Source organism: Lontra canadensis, unplaced genomic scaffold (assembly GCF_010015895.1).
Source record: "Lontra canadensis isolate GAN:19392208 unplaced genomic scaffold, GSC_riverotter_1.0 scaffold14, whole genome shotgun sequence".
NCBI classification, from domain to species: Eukaryota; Metazoa; Chordata; class Mammalia; order Carnivora; family Mustelidae; genus Lontra; species Lontra canadensis.
In genome coordinates, this window is record NW_022631008.1 from 12,902,830 (window position 1) to 12,923,111 (window position 20,282).

Sequence of the window (20,282 nt, forward strand, 5' to 3'; positions counted from 1 at the left end):
AACCATTAGGACTTTTCTTCAGCTTCCAAATATTCCTTTTGCACTCCTTCCTTACCCCTGTCTTGAATACGTGTGTTAAGACACTAATGATATTCATACATATTTTTGAAACTATTTAAGAACCAGTAAAACATGACAAGGCCTTATTAAAACAGGTAATCAAGAGGGCATCTGCCAGTTGAGACTGATGCTGGCTGATAGCCTACATACCCTCCACACACATACCAATACTGTCTTGGATGCATCTCCAATCTTGGGGGAACAAGTGGGCATTAACAAAGGGCTGTTCTAGGAACTGAGCACTCTTCTTCCCTGGTAGTTCCACAATTGCTAATTTTGTGGGAGATCTTTGGCAGTGGTTTTAGGTCAGACAAATTCTAATACAGGCTGCATATGATTTTCCTTGTGAGGAGACTTCACATGCATTAGAACTTTAGGTCCTCAGCACAGAAATCAGCAAATCATCAAAGACCCATACACTTTGCTGTATTTGGTAATTGTTTGATCTGGTGCCTGGCACTTAAGAGTAATGATATCAAGAAGAAGAAGGAATGCAACTATAATTTTTATAGCGAAGTCACTCTGCATATAAATATTTTGCAATTTTACTTTAACATAAAGATTATCTTTCTAATATTGGAGCCAGTCGATAATGGAGAGGAATGTGTTATGAGGTACTGAGTTTTCTGTCATTTGGTGGTATTCCAAAAAGACTGGTATCTGTTTCCCAGTCTGAAAAAGTGTTAAAAAGATATCTGTACTGGTTTTTTGTACTAAGAACCCCTCCACAGAAAGTTCAAAAGTCTATGATTTTTCCATGCCTTATTTAAAATTTTGTTTTTCATACTTATAACTGAATATTAATAAATTAATTTAACAGATTAAGAACCCATTTCAAACATTTGAAATCATTATTATATATGTGTATGTAAATAGCTGTATTAGCAATATATATTTAAGTCAATGTATACTATTTTTGCTTAATGCCAGGGATTAGAATTAATTCAAATGTATTAAATTATGTTTAAACTATGTAAACTATGAATAAAACATCTTTTGAAATAACTGACATGAATGAATACCAAACCACTAAAAATACAATCTTGAGTTAATCCCAAATAGTTATAAAATACTAACAGGTTTTAAATGCTTTTGTTCTACCATGCTTTTTAAATAGCATGTCAACTATAATGTTTAAAATAGTAAACACTTGTTTAATACAAATGGCAATATTCATGTCAACTTCTACTAGATATTTAGGAAAGGCTTTAGATATGAATCACATGTTGGCCTTCTCTGATGATTTTCAGAGCATGAATCAAGTTACTTAAAATACATCTGCTTATGACCAGATGTTGCTCAAGTTATCAATATTCTTTTTTGGACTATTTAAGAACCATTGTAATGATGCAATAAGAATAATGAAATGGATTAAAAACTCCTGAAACTGAGAGAAAGAGAGAGAGAGAGAGATACATGTCTGCAAAAAGGAACCTAAGGGATCCTAATCTCTCCAATTATAATAAGTACATGAACTCTTGGATATACTCATGTTTCTGACATCAAATAAACAATAAAGTTTAATACTCCTCAACTACAACATATTATAAGGTTTCTATAAAAGATCATGTTTCTAACTATACTAAGTATTTTTAAATCCTTAGATTTTATTGAAAATTTCCCAAATATACTAACCATTCAGCATCACTGGAACAAAGGAATCTATTTTGAAGGACTAGAAAAAATTTTGAATTACCACTGTGTGAGTATCTGTAGTGCTAAACTTGAAATCATTTTAGACTTTTAGAGGTATGTTTGACTTTGCGTAAGATGTGGATAATTTCTCTGATTTACTTGATTTAAATGAGACGAGATGACTATGGAATGCTGTAACTCAATCGTTATGCAGTCATCCAGGGCGAAAGTGAAATGTTCAGAAATATCTTCACAATATGTAATTTGTATAAACCGTAAGGTTATGATTAAGAAATCTTAGGAATATATATAACTGTGGCAGAAGCAGTCCTACTAGCTCTTTTATCTTTTTGCTAAAGAAAGGCATATCCTCAAGGATAGAAGATTGCCTGTTTATTATTTTATGAGTCAATGAGGTATTTCTACTTTAAAGGTACTGAATTTTTAAAGCCTCTTACAAGCTATAAGTAAATGTAACAATATGCTACTTTACTCCAAACTTGCATCACCAAAAGTACCTAAATTAGGAGGATTTCAAACTAGTGCTAGCATGTAGTTTTGCCTTAAGAAGCTCTCAGCATGTAATGTGGAGGCATTTTTTACTCCAAATTCTTAATGCAATGAACACATTACAGGAATATTTCTATTCTCTGTAGTTTGCAAAGCCCAAATAAATTTGCCTAACTTCCACAAAATATCTCATCTCACAATGTCCATTGCGCAAGTTAAAAATAAATTTTCCATCTGGCCTTTAATAAGAACTTAAGTAAGTCCTTAAATAAAGACCCTTTCATTGCTTCTTATTGTAATAGTTTAACTTAGACTCCCACCAATATCTTTCAGTTTGGATAATTGACTTATTTCCATAGCTTTGGAGAAATTGGTAAATTATTATGACTAAATTTCTGATAGTTCCCTAATATTGCACTATGTTTTATCCACAGTTTCACATTACTTTCCTTTATTATAGATGTTCAAAATTATAGGGACATATTTTATTAAATAAACAAATACATTTTAAGCACCATCATATGAAAAACACTTGGTTAGATGCTATGGAAGACATGTAAATCAATCCTGATCCCAGACTTCACAATCTAGGATAAATATGTATATGAATAATTCCTATGCCTTAGAAGAGAAGACAAAAATCTCCATGATGAATGAATGCAATGGGAAAAGGAGAGATTATTTCCAATTATAGAATTTTAGCAGGAAGCTAATGTTTCCACAGGTGATAAAAATATTCTCTGGAAAGGGAATTCCTATTATTGGCAAGCAGTATCCATTTCATTGGGATTTCTGGTCACTATGGCCTAATGAAGTATCTGGTACAGTGTCTTCAATCCAAAATCAAAACAACATATTTCTAAGAGCACTTCATTTATTTTGGAAAACCACTTTTCTCTGACTTTTCAATTTCTTTCTCTCTAAAGTACAGCTTTTCTAATCTATATTCATGAGAAGTTCTATAAGTTTGAGTAACAAATGGAATAATGTACAAAGAAGCACTTTGAAAATTGCTATTCAAAATAGCAGGCTTTTTTTTTTTTTGCAAGCACTTCATGTGTATTTAAGATATTGATATGGATTTTTAAGTGAAAGTTCTTGAGAAATATAAAAATCTAAAGGTATTACTGATGCATCACTACTTATTATGAGAGCACCCCAATTCCAAAGAGACACTAGAAAATTGAGACTTGAAAGTCAGAGATTTTTGCTCTCATATTTCAGGCCCCAATTAGTTACAAAGAGACAAGGGATGCCCCTTAGGTTATTTATTCTTTTTCCTTCAGAAAACTTAACTTGTCCAAAAGAAAAAGGACTTATTAGGCAAGTGTTACCTATTTCTTTCCCTGCTTCTGTGTGAGGTAAGAGATGAAGCTCAGAAATTTTGACATTTGATATTTAAAAAAATAGTCAACTTATTTTTTTAAACAATTCAACTTATTTTTTAAAAGATTATTTATTTATTTATTTGTTTCAGAGAGAGAGTGAGAGCTCACAAGCACGAGCAGGGAGAGGGGAGAGGAAGTAGTAGATTCCCCACTGAGCAGGCAGGCTGATAGTAGGCTCCATCCCAGGACCATGGATGGGATCATGACCTGAGTTGATGGCAGAGGCTTAATCGCTTAATCAACTGAGCCACCCAGGTGCCCCAATAGTCAACTTATTTTTAACAGGACACTACAAAGTACAATTTGAGAGAGCAGCAGTGTAAACAAATCAGAGTCCAAGGAGATTCAGGCTTTACGATGTTCAGGGGATTCTCTTGAACCACACATAACTACACTTCAAGTCCTATAGATAATTTTCTCACTCCCAGGACTCCTTACCTGTCCTAAATCACGATGTTCTACATTTTAAAGGCAAAACAACTTAAATTCCCTTGCATTTTCCTGTTAAAATCATAATTCTTTCCTCAAAACTATGGATAATCCAATGAGTTACTGATGAAGTTACCACCTTGAAAAATAAGTGGATTCCAGATAAAGCAAAGATAAAATTCATCAATCGCTCATATTTTATTTGTAAGTTCCTAAGATGTAGTTTCCTACTATTAAAAAAATTGCACAGATAATAAATTTTGAAATCTCTAAATGATAACCAAAATACAATAACAAATCACATTCAAAATGGAAACATGAAGATTGTAAACTTAGTCAAATTCGTGTCAGTCATTATTTGTGAACTGAAAAGTCTCAAGTCCTGAAAATAGTCAAGTGCACCTGACCAAAGGAAAGATCATCTGAGATTTTCTCTTTATTCATTCAAAGATGATCATATGATAGAGTCACATTCTCAGTAGAATCTATTGAAGTAGGCAAACTATTTAAATATTAACAAGTTTTCATCAAATATTAACTTTAAACACATTAGAGATCATTAAGTCTAAGGAATACAATAACTTAAAATAATACAAATGGTGGCATATAATTAGTGGCACTTTGTAATAAGCAATTTCATTCCACATTATGTACTCTAATGGGAACAGGTTTAGAAAGAAATTAAAAGAAAACATGACAATTTACCTAAACATTATAAACTAATTGATGTTTTGGAACTTTCCTCAGACCTCACCAAATGGTATGTTCTCATTCAGGCAATACTAAATGTACTGAGAAATTCAAATGTTTTACAATTTTCAGGAAAGAAAAATAAGAGAAGGTCAGCAACAGTCATGGCTCAGAATTTAAGTTAAAAGAAAGTGTTATATACTTGTCAATGTTGTTTCCATGTAATCCTGAAGGAGACAAATGTGGGCGTATTCACTGAAAACAAATGAGCAATGATAATTCTTTCCTCCTAGTATTATCTTCCATTTTACAGTTTTTTAGAATTTGTTTGCAAGCTCTTTCACAAAAACATAGGGTTTCAAGTCAACTGCTATGGGAAGAAATGCAGCCATATTTCTGTTGATATTTCAAATGGAAACAGAAAACAAGATACCTACTATAAACTCAGAAATTTAATTTCACGTTAACAAAATAAAATTTGACCAGGATTCATATATTTTGTGTAGCCTTATTTTTAAAAAGCTTCATCTTTGGTAATAAAAGACCTCATATCACTGCCAGGGCTTTGAATCTGTATTAATTAAACATTTATTATTTCCACTTTTATTCTTAACCTAATCTCTAACCTAGAGCATTAGCTTCGTGTTTTTCCTTCTGGAGGCTTTCAACCAATGCTGCTAATTACAATAGCAGGATATATTTACTGAGTTAAACCAATCAAAAACATTGGGGATCCACTTGATCTTGCCTCATTATAGGTCAAAGGAAAAATTTCTTTTAGGCATACGAACGTTTGGTTCTTAATTTCAGTGACACAGAGTTTCTATGCAATAGAAATATTTTTCTCTCAGAATAGTCTGGGGACATGTGTCATTCAAGCTTTGTGTTAACATGGTAAGAACGAATGCTGGTTCACTGATCTTTTTGATTTAAGATACCTGCAATTCTGGGTCATTACAATATTACAAAGCTGAGCTTACTTCCAAACTACACATTTTAAACATTTCAAATACAGTACTTGAGGGTGACTCAGTTGGTTAAGCATCTGCCTTAAGCTCAGGTCAAGAGCTGGGGATCTAGTCCCTCTCAGGTTCTGCTTCCTTCTCTTCTTCTATTCCTCCTCCTGCTCTCTCTAAAATAAATAACTAAATAGATAATCTTAAAAAAATTTAAAAAAAAACTACTAGAATTTTTAAGTTATTGAATGGTAATTTAACAATACTAGGATTCAAGGTAATGTGTAATTAGTAAAACTACATTTTGAAGATATATTTAACCTTTCAAGTTGATGTTCATTAACATATAAAAATATATATTAGTGAACAGAATAAATGTGAATTCAAAATCCTGTGGGACTTATTTCCCCCCATTGATCCTGAATGAAAACCATTAATACTAAAGGTGAATTGTATCCGTATCAGGGAGCAGCTTTGCTATTTTCACTTCTGGGTTTAGATTTAGGCTGTTTGTTTATTTTCTTATTTATAAAACTCAGATTTTTTTAAAGAATTGGAGTGGAATGAAAGTGTATTTTCTTTTTATTTATTTATTTTTTTAAAGATTCCATTTATTTATTTGACAGAGAAAAGCAAGAGAGAGAACACAAGCAGGGAGAGTGGGAGAGGGTGAATAAGTCTTCCCACCCAGCAGGGAGCCCAATGCACGGCTGGATCCCAGGATCTGGGTATCACTACCTGTGGCAAAGGCAGATGCTTAATGACTGAGCCACCCAAGTGCCCCTAAAACTCAAATATTTTAATGGCTTCTTTACATTTGTAAATTAAATTACCTCAAATAATGTACAAATTTTTTTTAATTGGATTACTAACAGTCTCTCTTGATTGACAACTATATGTATACTTTATTCTCATTAAGAAGGTTTATTTTTATAAAAGGAAGATTTATTATGTATATAAGGTACACAAGTAATAAAATGCATAGACCAATATCAGAAATCCACTAGAACTATTTACATTGACATTTAAGTCAGTGTTAATTTTGAGATCTATGAACCCATCCCATAAAAAATGACTTTCCTCTATCCTCCTAGATAATGTACTGTCTATGCCATGGCAAATTAAAGTTGCTGTTTTGCATGAACACTTAAGTATCCTTTAGACTACACAGCCAATTTTAAGATCTTTGGTGGCAAACTGTGCTAATTTGGGGCCTGATTATTCCTAATCTGTTCTCTCTTCCCATGTTCTTTCATTATGAGAGAAGTTCACTTCTTCAGATACATTGGTCAGGATCACTGTTGGTTGGCTTCTGGTTTCATTGGGTGGTGGAGACACTGGTGGGATTTTGGAGTGCAGTGGGAAGGGAAAAACTGGGTTATTCTCACTTTCATCTCTGCTAGGTAGTGTTTTCTAACTATTTAAGTTTATATCTGGCCCACTGTGGTTCCAACTTTGAAAGAATGACTTTGATCTTTACTGGTACCAACATTTAGTTCTCCAATTTAAGTTTGGAAGTAATTTCCCACTATTGCTAATCTCTGGGTTTCCCACTATCTGCTAATCCATTTTATGGCTTCCCCAAATCCACAACACTTTTGTAACTAATTCCCAGAATGAAATACCCTGTTATAAACATTTTAAGTGGTTTCTCTATCCTGGTTAGACTGAAATACCAATCTTGTACATTATTAACTACAATCATATAAAATGGTATAGCATTGTTTTAATCCCATTTTTCTGTATCAAAATATGGATATTTGAAGATATCAATCAAACTTCTTAAGTTGTAATTGATGATCATTGATGGTGGAAATTGAATTTGAATTCAGGTTGGTCTGCCTCTTTAGTCAGTGCTTTAAACACAGAGCATGTGTTTTCTATGGTGATCTGTATAGTTATTAGATATATACCTAAACCTTTCATTACTGGACCTATGCCTTTAAAGATCTTAATGTACAGCTAAAAGGAGTGTATATTCCTTTACTTTGTGAGAGGACCTTCTAGGTAGCATGGCGTAACTATGTTTCAGGACATAACAGTATGCTGGCTACTCATGGTCTCTGGGGCAGGGACACCAGAGAGGAACTACATGATAATAATCCAGGCAAGAGCTCATGGTGACCTGACCTAGGGTGGCCATATTGGAATGATGCTAAGTGTTCAGAATCAGGATATATTTTGAAAGTGGAGCCACCAGAATTTGTGAAGGAATTAAATGTGATATCAGAGAGAAAAAACTATTGCCATCAGTTGAGAAGACCATGGGAGAAACATATCTACAGGGGTGCAGGGGTATCATAGGTAGTTTTACATATTTTAAGTTATATTTGTAATAAGTGCATTATGTTATTATGAAAACTAGCTTTCAGATGATAGGAATGTGTCTATCATGTAAGCACCCACATGTATGATTATAACCTAAGGAATTCAGAGAGAAGTTAACACAATTTAGCAAACCACTGAGACCAGTAATGTCACTTTGAAAAAGACAAATTCAAAAAAGGTGTAAATGATCAAGGATGCGCAATAAGTCTTGGGTAAAGTTCCTAAAGGAAGACTCAGTCTTGAGGTATGGGCATTCCTCAGTGTGGGACAGCCCCACACCTCTCTTGCCTCACAGACTGGAAAGCTTGACAAAACCTGTGGTTCAATGCAAATGAAGATTTACATAGTTTATAATTAAGCATAACTTATTTTAGATACTCAGCCTAACTTGTGTGTATATGTCTATTTTCTGCTTATTGGCTGTTGATCTAGAAAGCAGATTTTTGCCATCTTTCTACCATTTGCCCCTTTGTGGTTTTAAGCCAAGTTCTCAAATAGACAGGCAATTCCTTAAATACTGAGGTGAGTTTGCCAAAGGGTTTAGTGTAAAAATGAGTTCATATATAGTACATGACAGTCTATAAAAATGAAACCGGAGCAAAAAGAAAAAAAAAAAACAGTGTGTAAGGAATACATTGCACATGGCAATCATAAATCCAAGTTTGGGGCTTGTATTCCAGACACAGAATTGCTGCTCTATGTATAACTATGCTGTAGTTTCATTATGGGTCCTTTCTCAGAGACTCACTTTCTAAATTAAAGATCTCATGTTTGTTGTCAGTCCAAAGGAAACCATTTTTACAAGTTTCCTCCTTTTATTTTGATGCTTGTGTGTGTTTGTAGTAGTAATAATTTTGAATTGTATTAATATTTTGATATATAAAAGTAAGTGCATACATAGAAGCAGATAGTATCAAAATTTTGGAGAAAGCTAGACAAGTTTTTTTTTTTTTTCTTATTTAACGCACCATTGTGTTTAGAATTAGGAATGCTTCATTTATTTACTAAAATAATTCTTTGCTTTTAGAAGTTTGACAATTCAAAGTCATAAAACAAATAGAATAGATTTCCCTGTAAGGGACTTTATCTACATTTCTAGAACAAATAATAAATGCCACAAAAGGTAGAAATTATTTCCAGGTGTTCTTCCAATGTGGGAAGTAAAATTCCTCTGGAGAATGTTGATTTCCACTGGAAGGTCAGGGGATGGATAGAGAATTTCCCTAAACTATCATTTGAAAGAGGAGCCTCAGGTATACTTCACTTAATACATATTTTAATTCCCTTAAAACATCAAATACAGACTTGTATCTGCAAGTTGGTGACTATTCATGTATCACCCCTTGATTGAGATATGCAGTAACGGCAGTTCACTATTCAGACACTGTTCTATATATTGTTTATACCACAATAACAAGTTAACAGTCTCAACTCTCAGAGTCTATAAAAAAATTAGTAAAAATTAGTTATACTAATACTTCTGGTAATGATCATGGTGTTTTATCAAAGTCTAATAAATACTAATCTTCCTCAGTGAAATATACTGATAATAATAATTTTTTTTAAAATATTTACAGTTATCCAAAAAAAATAATAATGGGAGCAATCTGATGCCGTAAGCCTCAAAAGATGACAAAGGAAAAAAAAATTACAGCCTCATGGTATTGTTTCTAATTTCCTTCCTATGCTCCCTTGCTTAAAGACACAGTGACTAAGATATGATGTTAGAATATAAAATATGTCCTCAAAAGTTAGTTCAGAGAGGAAATTGAATAGGTCTCAGAAGAAAGTCAAGGGGAAAGTAAAAAAAAAAAAACAAAACAAAACAAAAATAAAAACATTACTACAAAGAGAAAATCTGAACAAAATTCTCCAAATATCATTCAAATAAAATGAAATGGTGTGTGAAATATGCAAATACACTGTAGAATAAAAATAAATAACTATTCAGTCTAGAAAAAATAGAAGCCAAGGAATAGAAGGTGTGATTGACTGCTACTGTTGGAATATGTGCCTTTCTTGCTTAGGGGAAACTATCCAGCCCTGGATATTTATGTTTTCCCCTTTGTCTGATGCTGAGGTTGGCAATGACTAACGTGAACTTGAGAGCAATGTGTTGAAGACCCACGGTCTCCGTTAGCCCCAGTCCATGAATGCTTATATGAAGAGCTATCCACCAAACAAACATCCACCCCGAGCCATTAGATAAATGGAAAATAAAATTGTCCCTGGTTTGAATAATTGCATTTTGAGGGTTTCTTTATTATTAAATCTAGTAAAACCCTATTTGGCTCAAATGAAAATTTTTATTTTGGTGTAGAGGAGAGCATAGTGTAAAGAAGAGATAAGTAGAACAAACAATCAGTTAAAAAAAGTTTAAAAAAGACAAAATATTAGAATGTTTAAAAAGAGAATAAGATTTTAAAAAAACTACAAAGCTAAAAACAAAGGTAGAGTGCCAAAAAAAAAAAAAAAGAGAGAGAGAGAGAGAGAGAGATTGAGAGATGTGGGAAGATTAAAAAACTGAGGAACTGGGGGCACCTGGGTGGCTCAGTGGGTTAAAGCCTCTGCCTTCAGCTCAGGTCATGATCCTCGGGTCCTGGGATCGAGCCCCACATTGGGCTCTCTGCTCGGTGGGGAGCCTGCTTCCCCCTCTCTCTGTCTCTGCCTGCCTCTCTGCCTACTTGTGATCTCTGTCTGTCAAATAAATAAATAAAATCTTAAAAAATAAATAAATAAAGATTTATCTATTAAAAAAAAGCAAACAAACTGAGGAACTGAATAGAAAAAAATGAAGGAGGTATTCTGTTGCAGGGATAGATCCTGAAATAATCACAATGAAAGCAGATAATAGTTGTACAGTTTAGACAATCCAATATTGGGATGGTTTATGCTCCTGAAATAGAGAACTCAACAAATAGAATCAGAAATTATTCAATAATGCATTTCAAGAAAAAATGTCTGAAACGAAGGAAGAAGTCATCTACAGGCTGAGTGGCACAGCACTTTCCAGGAAAAGCTTGATATCATACAACAAATGATGACTCATCTCTTAATTGTATTACTGAATTTCCAGCATGAAGAAAGGATTTTTAGTTGTCCTAGAAGACAAATAAAAACCCTTATAGGAACAAAAAAATAAGCTTGAGACTTCCATTCCTAGCATTCAACATGAGAAGTTCATGTGAACAAAGTTCTGAGAGAGATTAAAAGGCCCAAGACTGTGGACACTTACCAGACATTAGTCAGTTTTAAAAGCAAGAGAGAGATTTTATCTAACATGTAATTACTCAGGTAATAGAATATCTATGGTCCCTTTGTGAAAAATGAGTTCCTGAACACCAGACCCAGTCAGTCAGCAAATGAACCAAAATATAAAATCAATGAAGATGCTAACAAGGGGAACCAAAAATCATGTTTACAAAATGGAGATAAATGCCATGAACCATGCAATAAAATATAATATTATAATTTGTACAGCTTCATGAGAAAGAAGAAAGTGTGAACATTAGGAAGTATTTCCTCTCTATTAGACTGTCAGAAGTAGGAGCAAAATAATGAAAAGACCAAGCCCACAATCTGCTAGATCAACACCCAAGGTTTACTTACCCAAAGAATATTGAGGTCAACAAAATCAGAGTACACAGAGAAGAAATCGACATTTTAGAGCCAATGGAATGACAAAGATCTGTACCCCAAAATCTTCGCAAGTGGTTGACAATAATAATTTTCTAATTGTGTGTAAGTCACTTCCTATGCTTTCTGTCTCCTCTTAGCCCTGCCCTTCTATACATAGGCTTTTATAGCTAAGCCTGGAATAGTGTTAATTCAAGCTAGTTGATAGGTGCCAGGAACCATCTTCTCTGGGCCAAGTGCTTCTCATCAGTTTTAGAATTTACATAATACAAAATACAATAATAAGGTGAGGTCTCATATACACATCAGCCCAGAGTCCATTTGCCACCCTCTTCAAGGCTTACAAAGCCCGATGTGAGTGTATTCCTTGACTCCGGGTTATGGAGTAAGAACAAGGATCAGTTATCCAGATGTCTTAGGCAGTCATTAGGTCTATTAATAAGTTCAATCCTGCAGCTAATTACCTCATCATTTATAGTCAGAGTAAACCAAAAACTGAAATATGTAGATTTAAAAAAAAAACAATGATTCAACCTCATAATGTGTTTCATAAATCCTTGACCTTGGCTTGATCTTTTGTTAATAACATCTCCTATGAAAGAAAAAAAAAATTTATCTGAAGATCATCAGATCCTTTGTTTTTCCTGTTTATTTCTCTTCTGTTTAATTCAAATAAAATTGAATGTTTTCTAATATAGTTTATGTGTTACCATCCCATCTTAATAAAATAACTTGGATATTCAATCTATCCATTATTTAATCCATATTCCTACACAGAATGCAGAGCTATATAAATGGCATCACCTAATGTTAATGATGACTAGGAGTGTTGTAGTGATGATGTCCAAGTGCTGTCTCTAGAGTTAGAGAATTTATTAGAGTATGACTCAGATTCATGTACTTTTACTTCTATGTAATTAGTCATCATGCTTCCTTAAAGCTCTGCTTGACTGTAAGGTTTTCTCAGGTTTGTTTTTGATGGTCTTGAGAGTTTTGAGGAGTACTCATCAGAAATTTCGCAGACACTTCCTCCATTGGAATTTGTCTGATGTTTGTCTCCTGGCTAGACTGATGTTATGTGTTTCTGTGGGGAAAACCACAGAGGTAAGGTGCCATATCATCAAATCACATCAAGGATTCATATCATGAAATGACATCACTGCTGATACTGACCCTGATTACCTAAGGTAGTGTTTGTCAGGTTTCTTTATAAATGGCAACATTATACTGCTGCCCTTCCTGCTTTCATACTGTACTTTCAGGAAACAATGAATTAATTTTAACCATTTCTCTCTTTCATATACATATGGCAGGAAGCAAAGTTTGTAAAGTTTAAAAATTATTTTGAGGAGATTTGAGGAGATTTTAAAAAATTGTGTGCTCACTGGAAAACAGAAACTGTAGCTAATTTTTATTCAGTGTTTACTATTGTTAAGCACTATATATGAGTTATCTCATGTAAACATTGATTTAACTATGAGGGAAGTAATATTCTCCCCATTTTATAGACACATAAGGATTTGACTTAAAAAGTGGCTTACTTGCCCAAGACCATACAAGAGTAAGTAACCATATTTCAAATCTAGGCCTTCATGCAATTCAAAGATATTTATAATTCTAAACAATAGTGCCTCTTAAAGTATTAGACACTTTTAAAAGAAGAAATCTCTAATATTCATGTCATAGTGTCTAGACATTAAATTTTAGGGAAATGTCAGAGGTTATATGATCTCCTTTTGTTAGGTTAAGCCTAGTGAGTTACTATCTATTAAACATTTTTGTTATTGGAGGTTTTTTTTTTTTCTCTTAAATGAGCTATCTTGCCTTCTTTGCCCTCATTGACTTAAATTATGATAGCATGAACTTTTTTCAAGGTTATATTAATGATATTTCTGTACTCAGAATAATGCCATGTAATATAATATCATCAATAAATGAGTCTACTATTTTTTCTGTCCATTAAGCTGAGTATAAAGAATTATTTAAATAAGTCTGTTTTATGCCAAAATAAGTGAATGGTATAGTTCTTTCTTCCCTATTATTTGAAAATATGAGTCAGCTTCTAGTAAAGAAAATGTAAAAATGTAAAGAGAAAAGTAAATTAACATTAATGCTGACATTTAAATAACTGATATGTCAGGGTGAAAAGACTGAAAAAAAATCAGTGAAGGATATAATTATATTTCACAAGTCCTCAGCAGAATTCTGAACTAGTTTTCCTTTTTAGTAACCAAAACCTCTAATAAGATAAATAGATCGAGATATAAAGCATCTGATAAAGTTGTAATAGATGCCAATCAAAAATCTGCGGAGGATATCAACAGACACAAAACAACCAAATAGAGAAATACATTGAGTTATAAAGAAGTATCTGATAAAATTGTTATAGATGTCAATCAAAAATCTGCCAAGGGTTATCAGCATATATAAAACAACCAGATTTCTCTATATTAGCAATTTTCAGTAAACAAATATGTCTAGGATTTACAAAAAAAAAAAACCTCTCAATTTGTTTTATAAACATTACAAACACCACGAGAACTGCTTTGAAAATGTGAGTATTAGTGTGTCTTATAATGGGATTAAAAATCAGGCCCAGGAAGGGTACTTAATTTCATGGATGTCACAAAGGAAATCTGACGTTGAAAAAGGACCCCAAATTTTCATTTATGTTCTCTATGTAAAGTAATAACAAATACAGAGAAAGACTGATATGAAAAAAAAAGCCTCATTTTTTGTAGTATTTAAATTCATACCATAAGCTGGCAAGAAGTTGGCAAATGGTGATTAGCATTTGAATAGAAGACAGTGGAGTCTTTGGTTTTCCTTATTGCATAGGTCATTTGGAATTAGAAGATGAGCTTAGATGCTCATTTACAAAACCAGTAAAATGGCTGTCAGCAGAAAAAGATTATAAGAACTAGGACTAAACCTTAACTTTTCACTCATTTTCCATAAAGCACATATTTTTATTCCCTGAAGACCAGGGCCTTTGCAGCCCCTGCCAATATTGTGGGCCACAGAACCCTGTTAAGTACTAAAAAATGAACACTTCATCCTTGAGTGAATATTGTTATTGCCTCTGTGTTTACATTGTGCAGTGTATATAAATATAACTTACCTATTTTTCCATTAAACAAAATCATAGTTGGCATGTAGAAGTATAGAATTGGCTTCTTCTGGATTCTTGCTCTCTTTATAGGGATGATGTCCTTCTAGCTTTGCTAGCTTTTGGTCACAGTAGTTTTGTTTGTAAAATGAAACAGCACCACCTTGTATCCTGAAGTAAATCTACAGCTTTAAAATCTCAGAACATTCTGATCTGTGTTTCAAACACATGCACTGATGACTATCTTATGAAACGGATGAAATTTAATTACAAGTGTGGTCTGTGCTAGGTTCTATAGTACTATTAATGAACCACTATATCGATGCTACCATATTTACCCTCCAAAAATTACTCTGTCTTACTATCAAAATATACCCCAAAGCAACCAAACACAGAAAAGTATTATATGCTTAATTGTGTAATACTTATCATAGGGCAAAAAGCCTATAATACCTCACAAAAATGATTATTGGATTGAATATAAGATCCACTCTAATCTTGTTATTTTATGACCTCATCAATGTTTATGTGCATACAAAAATAAGACAGGGTTCCTTATCTATAGAATAGAGACTTTAGATAGCTCTTAACCTTACAAATTGCATAGATAAATGCTTTGATGTGATTTATATAAAGAGACATAAACTAATTTACCTAATTACATAGTTAGGGTTATAATTATTGGAGACCCCCAATACAAATCTACAGTATTTATTTTTGTTGTTGATTTCTTTTTCAAAGCTTTACCAGTTTCTTTTTGAAAGCTTTATTTTTCAAAATATATAATTTATTTTCACCTTCATTTCACCCTCCAGAAAGGATCTTTGTCATTTTTTCAGCATGATTTTAAATAGATTTAATTGGCCATAAAAATGATTCTAGACAAACACAGGCATAGATTTTCAAACTTTTCACCAAGTCATGAAATGATATTCAGTTCGCTCCTGATACAGGTGGAAAATCAAAGTTCCTATTTGCATTTGTAACTTAGCAAAATTGTGAAATATGCTGTGATCCTTGCTAATATATTAAAATGTTTAAGTTCATTTTTATAATGCTACAAATCTTATTTGACAACAGTAAGATTTTCTGCTGTCTAAACCATTGCACATTGTAAACAAATCTAATTCGCAACTCATTGCAAATGTAAAGAATATTAAAAATGTACTTATACAAATTATAAACTTTCTCAAAGCTAGTGTATGCATTTGTGATTGCCGGAGCAACATTTGCATTATGATTTCTAGGTCAATGGCTTCATAACCTCTTTAAAGTGTTGGCCAGAAATACAACAATGTTAAAGGTGGAATGAGGTATCTTATTTTCCTCCTTGCCAACGCAATATTAAACTCACAGATGCATGATTGCCAAGTAAGGATGATCCTATATTTTGGGTTTTCAGAGTAAATTCCAGGCCATAAAATTAAATTACATTATAGGAATACTTAAGCCCAGCCAGGTGTCTGGAATTTTACTTCCCATCCCTTTGATTGCTTTATAATTAGATATTCTATAAGGAAGGTTCACTTGTCACATTCCACTCTGCATTTAGAAGTGCCTGTTTGCATGTGTCTTCTATTAGACTGTAAATATCGGAAGGCTTTTACTGTATCTGACTGTTTTAATACAAGCCACAAAACCAGTGAAGGGTACAGCAGAGGTACACAAAAAATATGTTTCTATTAATATAGTTTCTCACATGGCTGATAGAATGAAGAATACGTGGTACAAAAAAAGTTCACAAAACTGAAGTTTCAAGCTGCATCCTCACAACGGACAGTATTGATAATATATGCTTACTGAAATAGGGTGAGGGAAAGAGCTATTTTTTCTTTAAAGTTCCAAGTAGCCAACAATAAACCATCTCCATTTTGACTACCCCACTGTCTATTTTGTCGGTTTTAAAGATAAAGTGCATGCTGCTTACTTTTGACAGAATTAGGAAGAATGTGGCTCAGGTTATGGAAACTTGTTTTCTGCAGCATATGGAGTAATTGTAATCCATTAAAATATTGCATATTTTGTTTTAAACTCAGGGATATTTTCAATTTCTGTTGGTCTTGTTTAATCTTCCAGGTTAATCTAAGGTAATGCCTACTTTATCAAAAGGAAGTTCAATAAAGATTTGTTAAATAAATAAATGAATCTATTCTACATAAAATACATATTAAAATAAAATAGATCTGTGTGTAGGTATTTCTTAAAAGATTTATTTATTTGATACAGAGAGAAAGTGGGGGAGGGTAGAGGGAGGAACTCTTCGAGCAGACTCCCCACTGAGTTCAGAGTCCCATGTGGGCTCAATCCCATGACCCATGAGACCATGACCAGAGCAGAAACCAAGTTGGATGCTTAACAAACTGAGCCACTTAGGGGCCCCTACCTGTGTATAGGCATTTAAACAAATATAAAGTCCTAATATAACTAAAGTACACTTGATAAAAGAAAATCTTGCAAATGTTTTCTGTTTACATGTATGACATTATTAATAATAAGTAGAGACTACATCCAAGATTGTGGCTATCCAGGAGCTTAAAAATCATGTCTGGAAACCAGGAAGATTTTTTAGGATTGGTAAATGGCTTTATGTATCCATCAGATCTTCAAGTTCCCAGAATATTCATTCTCCCATAACCTAGACAAGTTGCTCAGTTCTCTTAAGTTGTGAATCTTATTTTGACCTGAATTTGAGCTATGTTTCTTTGACACATCAAAAGAAATAATCAACCCCTAGGTTCTTCAACAATTTCAAAATCTTCTGAAAGTTGAAAAATAGGATGGAAATGAAATATTACTTTATAACAAATTCATTTAATCCTTTCATTTCATTAAACTATGAAACTAAAATTAGATAATATATTCAATAAATATGATTCAAAGTTGAACATATGGTATATTCAGAAAATAATATTTTAAAATATTCCCAACTTATGATTTCTAGGAAATGAAGAAAGTTGGAGAATATTTAGGGGTTGAGGTTGATTCAAAATTGAGGCTAAATCAAATGTTAGTTACATTATCAAACTTTAAAAAGAATAGGGAATAGAATGTGCTTATTAATGACCTTATAGTTACTAACTGTGAATTAAACTGAATGGTTCAGATTAGATACTGGTGAAGAGAGATGACAGAAGGAAGTAGAATTGAGTTACTAATTTGTTATTACTTATAATAAAGAACCAATAGATCATACTCCCCCCCCAAAAGGATTAGGGGCGCTATGGAAAAGTGCTAAATATGAAAGCAACCACAAGAAGAAATGCACAAATGTTCCTACATTCCAAAATTCTGAAAGAGACATAGGCTTACATTAAAAATACAAAAATAAATACACAGTAGAATATGTTAAACATTAAGGAGGAAAACTGTTGCTCCTAAGAGGAGAGAGAAAATAGCATAGAAGGGCAAACCTAGATCCTAGACTTCTTTGTTTTGTAGATATGACTTTAGAAATCTACAAACATTTTACATTTATCTCTAGATTTAGATTTTTTAACAAAATTCTAAAAAATAAAACAAGAAACATGTGAGCCTAAATGTGTATTTGGTTTATGGTAGAAAGAGAAATTTTTTAAAAAGTGACTTTAGGGGCACCTGGATGGCTCAGGGGTTAAGCCTCTGCCTTCAGCTCAGGTCATGATCTCAGGTTCCTGGGATCGAGTCCCACATCGGGTTCTCTGCTCTGCAGGGAGTCTGCTTCCTCTTCTCTCTCTCTCTGCTTGCCTCTCTGCCCACTTGTGATCTCTCTCTGTCAAATAAATAAAATCTTAAAAAAAAAAAGTGACTTTAAAGCATAGTAATTTGACCAAACAAACAAAAAAAAACAGAAAAAAAAAACCTGCAAAAAAAAAATCTTAAACATTTAAGCAATCACTTTTGTTTTAGTTTTTGTACTTTTATACTTTTTATACTTTTATACTTTTTTTGTACTTTTTATAATTTTATACTTTTATATAATTATGGGTATAATGTGAGAGAAAGCAAATGAGTAATGATTTCTTTTTCTAATTCTACAGTCATAGTGTTATTGAGAACTCAGCAAAGATATAGAGATCTATAATGCAAAAGGGATTAAGCAAAAACTTTGGAGGCCTAAATTTGAATTGAATGCATCAATATGAGTTCATGAGAAATTTTAAAAAAATATCTTTAAGAACAAATAAACATATTTCCTATGTTTCTAGGGGGAAAACAAAGCTTAGAAACAATTACCAACCATTAGCAATGAAGAAATCTGGTCTTGAAATATATAGGTATTTCATATGTATTCATATGGATATATATATTTTTTTTTTCTCTCACTGGAAGTAATGAGAACTCCTTATAGAAAAGACTGAAACAGGAGAGACTGAAGATGAAATGGACTGCATTGTCATATCAAAGAGTATAAAATCTTTCAAAGATGTTGAGTGCTGTGTCAAAATGATGCAGGAGTCATTTGAAAAGGATCCCACTTGAACAAAAATGGAAAGCTTGAATATCAGTATCACTTGCAATAGATTGAAATATACAAAATATATTAAAAGCCAAGAGATCACAATAAGACCAAAACACAAAACAAAAAAGAACTACCATCTACCAATTGGTTATGATTGAAAGATGTTTTTCACTATTTTGAAGCTGATAAAAAAGGGAAAATTACACATTTATCCCATCTTTCCCACACTAACTATTCCACTGGGCAACCAAACACTAGATCTCTAGACAATGGAACCTTCTCTCTAGAGAAGTATTCTACCTAAGATACAAATAAGACATGATCTAGTTAGAAGAGCACTTTTTTGTCTGAATTAATGGAGTTATGAAGTTATCATGTATAACTGTTGATATCAATAGAGACAACCAAATATTATGTGCATCCTGAGGGAAAAACAGAATGCCACATGTATAATAATCATGCCAAAAAAAAAAATAACAAAAATAAACCCCAAAAACAAATAACAAAGACTACACACACACACACACACACACACTCTCACACATTCATGCACATACAATGTAAATCTAACCAAGCTTCTAAGTTTTATTTTTATTCACAGAAAATAAAATTCACAGAAATTTTATTATTCACAGAAAATAAAAGAACCGAAAAAAATCTTATTAAAAATGTCATTGTTATGTCATCACCAAATTCCAAAATGTGGGAAAATGGTGGACACAGAGCCAGATTGCCTCAATTACCCACTGTAACTGAATAAAATTTTGCAGAGAAAGAGAGCAAGAGAACCTGCAGTATTAAAGAGACTTAATTATATTCTCTCCAATAGGCAATCTACAAAGAGAAAGACATATAAACTTTATGAGACAAGTGAATATTTGAACATTGAATGCTTTACAGTGTTAAGGAAACATTCATATATTTAGTTGTGATAATGATCTTTCATTTTTATACTGAACTTTAATTTTTTAGAGCAGATTTAGGTTCATAGCAAAATTAAGCAGAAATTACATAGAATCCCATATGTCCTGTGCTCCTCCTCTGACATAGTCTCTCTCACTATGTCTCTCCTACTATCAATATACCTTAACCTGTACTTTTGT